Source organism: Myotis brandtii, unplaced genomic scaffold (genome assembly GCF_000412655.1).
Source record: "Myotis brandtii unplaced genomic scaffold, ASM41265v1 scaffold326, whole genome shotgun sequence".
NCBI classification, from domain to species: domain Eukaryota; kingdom Metazoa; phylum Chordata; class Mammalia; order Chiroptera; family Vespertilionidae; genus Myotis; species Myotis brandtii.
The window spans coordinates 3,795,229-3,804,701 of record NW_005362534.1 but is presented as its reverse complement, the minus strand read 5'-3'; the positions used below and the strand labels follow the sequence as shown (position 1 = coordinate 3,804,701).

Below are 9,473 nucleotides of genomic sequence, written 5' to 3'. Positions count from 1 at the left end.
AGGGCTGCCCTGAGGGCTCCCAGATTGGAGAGGGTGCAGGTCGGGCTGAGGGACCCATCCCCCTGCCCCAGTGCACGAATGTTGTGCACCCGGCCCCTAGTAGTATATAATTCATAAGGTTGTAATAAAATTTTCCAGCTTTATTGTTTGAGTTTTGACATATAACATACAAATGTAAGGTGTACAATGTGATGATTTGATATATATTACAAAATCATTACCACAAAGTTTTGTTAACACTTTTATTCCCTCACATTATTAACATTTTATTGGTGTGGTGATAACATTTGAGTTCTATTCTCTTGACAACTTTCAAGTATAATACAGTATCATTAATTATAGTCACTGTGCTGTACATTAGATCCCAGAATTTATTTATCTTATAGGTGGGAGTTTGCAGCCTTTGACCAACACCTCATTTCATCCAACACCCAGACCCTGGCAAACACCATTCTACTTTCTATTTTTGAGTGCCGCTTTTTTAGATTCTGCATGTAAGTGATTATACACCATTTGTCTTTCTCTGTCTGACTTATCTCACTTAGCTTAAGGTACTCAAGTCTATCCATGATGTTGCAAAAGGCAGGGTTTCCTCTTTTTATGGCTGAATAATATTCCACTGTGTATGAGTGTGTATGTGTGTGTTGTGTATCACATTTTCCTTATCTGTTTATTCATTGATGGATTCTTAGGCTGTTTCTATGTCTTGGCTATTAGGGATAATGCTGCAATGAACTTGGGAGTGCAGCTATATCTTTAAGTTCTTGTTTTGATTTTCTTTGGATATATACTCAGAAGTGGAAGTGCTGCTGGATCATATAGTACCTTTATTTTATTTTTTTTTAATAAAACCACCGTTTTGCATAGTGACTGTACCAATTTACATTTCCACCAACCAGGCACCAGAATTCCTTTTACTATACAGCCTTGTGATCCTTTGTTGTTGTTTTTATAATAGCCATTCTAACAGGTGTGAGGTAATATCTTACTGTTGTTTTGATTTGCATTTCTCTGATGATTAGTGATGTGGAAGTGCTTTTCATGGACCTGTTGGCCATTTGCATGTCTTCTTTGGAAAAAAAAAATATCTCTATTCAAGTCCTTTGCCCATTTTTAAATTGGATGTGATTTTTTTGCTATAAATTGTATGAGTTCCTTATATATTATACTTATCCTTTTTCAGATAGATAGTTTTCAAATATTATCTTTCATTTCATTTCATACATTGCCTTTTTATTTTGCTAATTCTTTTGTTTGCTGTGCAGAAGCGTTTTTAGTTTGATATAGTCCTACTTGTTTATTTTTGCTTTTGTTGCTTGCACTTTTGGTGTTATATCCAAAAACCATTGCCAATGCCAATATCCAGGAGCTTTGCCCCTTGTGGTTTCTTACACTTTTGAATCTCACATTTAAATCTTTCATTTATTTCAAGTTAATTATTGTGAGTTGTGTAACATAGGTGTCCCATTTCATTGTTTGGCTTGTGGTTATCATGTTTTGCCAGCAGCACTTATTGAAGAGACCATCTTTTTCCCCCCATTGAGTGTTCTTGGGCCTTTTTTTTCAAATATTCGTTGACCATATATGTGTGTGTTTATTTCTGTGCTCTCATTTCTGTTCCATTGGTTTGTGTGTATATTTTTATGCCGGTACCATACTGTTTTGGTTATGATAGCTTTGCAGTAAAGTTTGAAAACAGGAATTGTGATGCCTCCAACTTTGTTCTTCTTTCTGATAATTCCTTTGGTTATTTGTGGGCCCTTTCTACTTCTGTACAAATTTTAGGGTTCTCTTTTCTATTTCTGCATAAAATGTCATTGGAATTTTGATAGAGGTTGCATTTAAGCTATTAAATGGTTTTGGGTAGTATGGACATTTTAAAAATACCAATTTCTGATTGCATGATATCTTTCTATTGATTTGTGTTTTATTTGATTTCTTGCCATTTTCACTGTAAAGATCTTTTACATCCTTTAAAAATTTATTCCCAGGTATGTTACTTTTGATGATATTGAGATCACAGGATTTTTTTCCATTTATTGGCATCCTGTTTGATTTCTTGTAATTATCAATGTAAAGACCTTTCACACCCTTTAAAATTTTATTTCTAAGTATTTTATTTTGTGATGATATTGTGATGAATTTTAAACTAGTTAAAATACACCAAATGCTTAGAAGAGTGTCTGATAAATAATTAGCACCATGTAAATACTTGATATTATTGTCTTTCTTTGATTGAATTCCCATTTTAGCTCCTTTCCCTGTCCTCAAGCAATGTAAATATTTGAAGTAGCCCTTTGGAGACTAGGACTTACAAAAGACACTATTTTATTTCTTTCCAGTGTTCGATACAAACAGTTTATTTGGGAGGTGATTCCAGGAAGGACAATGAGGGAATGAGAAAGTGAGACAGGGAAGGGAATACTGTAAAGCTAATATAGGGAAACCCAATTATGTAGTAGTTTTCTGTGGGCAACTGGGCTCAATCCTGATAGGGGCCTTCAAGAGACTATATGGAACACAGCTTAGAGAGTTCCACAGATAGGTAAGAAATCTAGGGTCTTATGTACAAACTCATGTCACTTAATGGTTGAGAGTAATTCTTGGGATGGTACCCTCGACAGACATTCTTCCTGCCCAGCCAGTGGACTGAGCAGGATTCTGAGACAGGAGAAAGCCTTGGGTAGAAGATACAAATACAAGAACCTGGACATAAAAACTGTATCTGGTATAGGCCAGAGGTTATAAGTAGTATACCAACACCATCTGCTACAGCTGACTACTACACATCGTTTGAGTGCCAACCTAAATATATATTTAACTGGCAATATAGGAATATGTATCAGAATCCTTTAAACAGGTTATAACCTTTTAACATTGCAATTTTATTTCTGGAAAATTATTTTAAGGATACTGAGGTAGGCAAAATGCTAAATGCAATATTATTTATAATTGTAGTAAATAAAGAACAACCTAATTTCAAAAATAGAATATTGGTTAAATAAATTCATATAATCTCATTATATAATATTATGCCATCAATAGGAAACATTCTTATGAATAATTAAGTATACATTAATATATATCATGTGTGTAAATGTTCGTGATGTGTTATTAAGCATAAAACAGGTTGTAAAAGATTATATACAGTATAATCCCCATTACACGCACATGCATACACATACATGCATAGGCAAGGAAAAATGGCTGAAATATTACACAAAATAATTAACAGTAGTTATTACTTGGTTATAGGATTTGAGGAAATTTAACTCCCTTAGTGATATTTTTCTAAAGTTTCTGCAATAAACATTATTTTTATAACCAGAAAAATCATTAAGTGTAATTTTAAAGCAAAATTAACCTTTTAAAATATTGATATTTTCAAACCTGGAATTCTGTTGGTTCTTTATGTATATTATTGCAAGCTAGATTTGAAATCTAGCAATTACACACTAGAGCATCCCACATTTCTTTTTCTCAGACAGAGCAGAAATATGTATAATCTCTGGGAGAACTTGATTGCAAACATATATGTGCTTTGAATGCAATAAGGCAGATTGTAGCTAAAGTTATTTTCTCTGTCTAACTGGAATGATGTTGTGATTTGGCCTGTAGGATTCCCCTGAAATGGATTTTTGAAGGCAGATAAACTGTGTCTCTAGATAAAATAGGCTTCTGACATATATAAAAATGAGCTGGTTATTGACCTGTTTGTATGCAGCGTATGCTATTTCTTATGGTAACATCATCTGCTCAGAACTGCAAACACTGTAGACAGTGATGAATTATTAAGAATGACTCTGGAGAAGGCTAGAGTGGTGAGGTTTCTGGAATCTGGCACTAATCATATGGAAATTTCATAGCCACAGCCCACCGCTCTAACATCACAGTCCTATAATATACATATGAGAAAAGTGAGTCAATCTAAACCCATCACAATACACACACTCTTCTCATTACTAACAGAAAAATAACTCAGAAAAGAATGGATCAGTCATTTATTATCATACTTGCATGATAATTAAAAAGAAAATTTAAAGATACTGTCTTACATTGTAGGTGCCAAATGAATGATCAAGTTTGCCACGTCGATTGGAGAAAAACCATTCATGTAATTTTGTTTGACTCCTTATGTTTGTATGAAGTGTTTGGAGAGGAAAATCCATATTTTTCTATAGTTCCACAGCCAACAAATAGAATTAAGTTTCAATGCGCTAGTAATTCAACTTCTCAGAATCTGGTCTAAGAAAATTGTCATAATTTTAGCAAGAGACTTACGCACAAATATTTTATTCACAAAAGTATTTGGAACAATGAAAACATGGTAGCAATCTAAATAACCAGCTGTAGCAAAATAGCTTAAATGATGTCATTCATACTATAAGATACTATTTATACAGGGTGGGGCAAAAGAAGATTTACAGTTGTCTGTATGGAAAATAATACAGTAATTAATAAATAATAAAACAAGAATAAACTCTGTAATACAACTGAAGACCTACTTTTGCCCCACCCTGTATTTAAAAATGATGTTGAAGGATATTTAGTGACATAGAAAAACACTATGCAATATTAAATTTAAGGTATATGCAAAATTCACATGGGTTTTCACCCCTCTTATGTAATAATAGATGTTGGTTTATGGGTATGAAGAAGAATTAAAGGAAATAAAATACCAGCTACAGTTTATCCATGGACTATGGGTTTATTAGTGATTTTTATTTTCTTGTTTGTTGTAGTCTTGCATCGCGCACATTACTTACAATTAAAATGTTTTATTTTTATTAGTAGAAGATGGTAAACTAAAGGAGTGGATAAGTAAGAATTTTACCTGAATTCCTCTTTAACCCTGTCTCAGTGCATTGAGAATTGGCCATTTGAGTCATCAAATGAGAAGCAGGTGCTCAAATGTGAAAGTAATTGAATTTCACACAACATTTTCCATGGGGCAATTGATCCAGGAGTGCTTAAAAACATGCCTTTGGAAAATTTGTTCCAAAGACACTTTAAATCTGTGTATTAGTACAGACTAGTATTTCAACAACTATGTACTAGTATATATTGTCTAACATATATTCAACATTATGCTATTTCTTGTAAAAAAATAGAAGCACATAAAATGGTCTCTAGGTTCAAGAAAGTTCAAGTTCTAAAGGAGAAGAAAAAGATGTCAAATAAAACCATTGGCACATAATACAATAATTATGGTAATTCTGTGCTAAATAACATAGTAGTGTGTATACTATTAATATTGAAGTTCAGAAAAGGGAATTGTGTAAATCTTAAAGTTAACTAAAGTAAGTACTATGCAGTCTCATAGGTATATACTTTTATTTATTTAAATTTATTTTTATTTTAATTAATTAATTTAAATTTTCTTTTTTATTTCATTTTATTTATTTTCCCCATCACCATTTGTCCCCTCTATGCCCTCTCCATCTCCATCCACCGCCTCTTACCCTTGGTAATCACCATACTGTGGTCCATACTTTTAATAATTTTCCCTGCTATGTCTCCTTGTAGGAAATCTTTCAGTTTCTATCTGAACTACAGATGGATGGATAGATAGGTAAGAGGACTTTCAGAAGAAGTACATCTTAACCAAGTGTGAGCTAAATTCTTCAAGAAGCAGAATGGCTAATGTATCCTGTTCAAGTCGGTACCTTCCAAAAGAGCATTAAACCAGCAGTCAAGAGACTTGGTTTTGTTGACTCAGCTCTGCAGGGCACACAAGGACCCTTATTTATGTTCTCTAAAACTATTTTCTTATGTGTGACCCAAGGGGATCATATGATTGGCAAGGACCTTCCAACTTTAATACTTTTACTAAGTCCTAAAGTTGCACAAGTACTGGAATACCTGCTGTAGAAAGAAAAGTGAGAGGTGGAATCTTCAGATCAGATTTTTCCTGCATTTTTCATCTCTTCTTTCCCTTTGCCACCAGTGCCTCACTCCGGAAAGTGGTCTCCAGCACATTTTCCACTTTCTCATCTCCTATTCAATTCCATCTACTTGAAATGTTAGCTGTACCCCAAATGTCCTCTCAAAACTTTCTAATTGCCCAATCCTGTGGCATTGCTTCTTGATAATATGAATTCTAATTGTCATTTCCTGTTTTGAAATTTTTATTGTTGAAAATATTACAGATGTCCCCCATTTGCCCCCTTTTGGCCTCTCAACTGGGCTCTTGCCCCACCCCAGGCCTTCACTGCACTATGGTCACTATTGTCTATGTCATGGTGTCATTTCCTTTTTTGTGTGTTCTTGAGCAACTTACATTTCTTCTTTGACCTTTGTTTCGCCATCTGAAACAATAGAAATAACACACCTCACGAATCTATTATGTTTTATTCCAATTGAGTGCTAACACATATATAAAGTGTTTGGAACTTGGTAAATTCTAAAAAAAATGACAATCCTTTCATTCTCTTGGTTTCTGAGATGCATATGTTTTTTATACTTCTGTTTGCTTCATAATTATCCTTATGGTTGATTAATTTACCTTTTCTCTTAACCTAAATATGAATGTTCTGTGTTACTGTTAGTGGTCTTCTATTATTACAGTTTCTTGTCTCATTCTGCACCTCTACAGAGCCAAGCCAGATATTCCAGCAAGCCCACACTTCCAAATATCTATTGGAAACTTCATTTGGACATCCAATACCACTCTATAAAACCAGTATAATGGTATCTCAAGCTAAATATTTCACCAATGTCCTTGTTGCATACCCATACTATATCAATACCTTTTCTGACTTTACTCTTTCTCTTGATATTATCACTATTAAACTGTCTATATTATTTAATTCCTCCCTTGGCCCCTAATCCATACCCAATAAGCAACCTCATACTCTGATGTTTTCTTGGGATGGAGTGTATTATAGGAATGATCACAGGTAATTCATTTGTCTTTAAGCTCTGGGTCTAACATTTATTAGTTACATAATTATAGTGTCCTTGAGAAAAATACATGATGTCTTTGAGTATCAGTTTTCTCATCTGTGAAAATTAAATAATAGCCTCTTATTTCATGGGCTTCTTGCTAGTGATGTGAATATTATTTTTGAACTAACAAATAATTATAGATCCGTGAATAGGTAGGTAGATAATTTCCAATACTTTTTCCTGCCCCCATCGTAGTTCAGATACTACCAATAGATCAATCAATTAAGATGTATCTATCTAGCCTATTGATAAACCCTCCTATCCAGTCTCTTTGTCTCTATACTTTCTTTGTCAATTACCAAAAATATCATATTATTTTTATCAATTTAAAATAGTACTTTTAGTAGCTTCTCATTGTTTATGAAATGAAGTCCAAACTCATTCTCATTCATATTTATTGCCCATCTACTCTATATGAGGCATCATGCAGAATAGGATTGGAGCTAAGATTCAAATTCCCTGCTTAACTCTAAAACCCATAGATATCACACTGCTTTACAAGAGTGTACAGTAATATGATATTTAAAATATTATTACCCATTATCAGGAATTTTATTTGAACCAATATTAAGAGTTTGTGAGTGCTGAAAATGAAGTAGGTAGCCTTCAACTGTTCTTTCCTAATATGGTCATTTGATTGTAGAGTAACACAGTCCCTTTCACATTTCACGGTTCAGAGAATAATAGTATTTCATCTTGACATGTGGAAGTGTCATAAACCTGAGTAAATGGGAGGATTTAACTGTCAATCATAAAACTAATTGTAGTAGACAATATTAGGTGACCTTTGCCTGTCCTTGTAAAATCAGTGATGCTTGCCCCAAAAACTGTGTCATAAGTCTGTAAACTAATTACATTCCAACTTGAAATAGCACACAAACATTATTACATACAACTAAAAGTTAAATTATAGGGTTGTTTGAATTGCCTTTGTAGAATCTCTGGCAGTGTTTTGCTGGTCCTGCTGATTACTGGTTCTGGGCAGAAGCTTCTCTAAAGTCTGCAAATTAAAACAAACCACCAAATTGTATATATTATTGTGTTTGGTATTGAGCAGCTGCAAGAACAAAATAATATAAATGAAATGTGTGTCCCAGTTTTTGTCTCCTAGGAAGGTAGCTGACAAAGCCACACCATGATTAAGTATCTATCAATATATGTTAGTGACATTTTAGGTATAAAATTTGTCAGATGTAAGGAAGAAACTGAGAATAACTTACCTTCTTGGCCTGAGTTGGTGGCATGTGGTCTCAGAAAAGATGACACTTGAAAGGAAGGTACATGTCCACTATGAAAGGTGTTGGGAAACTGAAAGGGAAACATAATTCTGTACATATAGATATTTTAATTTTCTCTAGATTCATTAATTGTCAAGTTTGTATTTATACATTGTTTAATAACTATGATTCATTTAAATTCCAACATACGCAGATTCATATAAACTATTAAACTATTAAGGATATTGATAGATTGAAATGGAAGAATTGGAGTTCATTTAATTTCTTGAGAATTCAGTTCTTGTGAAATTATCTTGTAGCCTGGCAGTGGACAGATTTGGAAAGATCTAGAAAGTCCTTATGAATCATGCCCTTCTCATTCAACTTCATTCTATATAAAATAACATGAAAATTTTTGTTTCACCTTTTTTCTCTATAAGAGTGAAACCATAGGTTGTGGAATAAGAGTGAATCTACCACCCAATGCAATAATTTTCAATGTAAAGAACCCAAGGAAGATTTAGCGTTAGGGTAACTGGTTGATAGGGTCATGTCGGTATTTAACAATAGAACTAGTCCCAGGAAACAGACTTCAGATTCATAGCCCACAGGGTCCTTGCTAAGAGTCTCAGCATTTTAGGATTACCAAACAGAAACCTTACTTTTGAATAATATCAAAGCAGTATATATTTGATGATTCAATCAATAGTTGTCACAGTGTAACTGACTTTAAAAACAGGCTTACACAATGCTCAAGTGCATTGATTTAGTTTACTATTAGTATGCATTTCCTAGCTGAGAAACCCAGGATATAAATAAAGTCTTTTATTTTTATTGAGTTCTCAGGCTGAAATGGTTAATCACACTCTACATTTCTAAAGCCTGGTAGGGAATACCTTTGCTACCACCTCCATGCCTCTACTGAGTTTAGCTCCTTTACTCTTTGGAGTCATTGATTTCAAGCCTGCTCTCCCTGGAGAAACAGAGCCTCAACTGGAGGTTGAAAGGAATGAGTTCAGGTTCATGGGTTTTAGGCCCCAGTTACTGCAGTCAGTGGTGTCTTCTACCATGGAGTAGTGCTCATGGAGGTACAACTTGAAATGGAGAACCCTTCTGCTTCAAGAGGCTCCCTGTTCAGTTTCTAATCTGGAGTTGAAAGAAGAGCCTTTTCTCTCTGTCTTCCAACTCTCATCATTCCTTACATGTGTGCCCATACACACACATTCACTCTTTTTGTCTCTCTTGCTCTTAGTATTTCACTGTATCTCTCTTTCTGGATGTCTCTCTTCAGGATAGAAATGATAATTC

General features: G+C 34.0%; 1 long non-coding RNA gene across 1 annotated transcript in view; it reads left to right on the top strand.

Moving 5' to 3' along the window:
• LOC106726867 overlaps nucleotides 1–9,139 on the top strand; it is a 15,132-nt gene extending 5,993 nt beyond the window's left edge. Inside the window, exon 3 of the long non-coding RNA XR_001362991.1 lies at nucleotides 9,129–9,139. This is a non-coding gene — a long non-coding RNA (uncharacterized LOC106726867). The remainder of the gene's footprint in view (nucleotides 1–9,128) is intronic.
• Nucleotides 9,140–9,473: the final 334 nt, after the last annotated feature.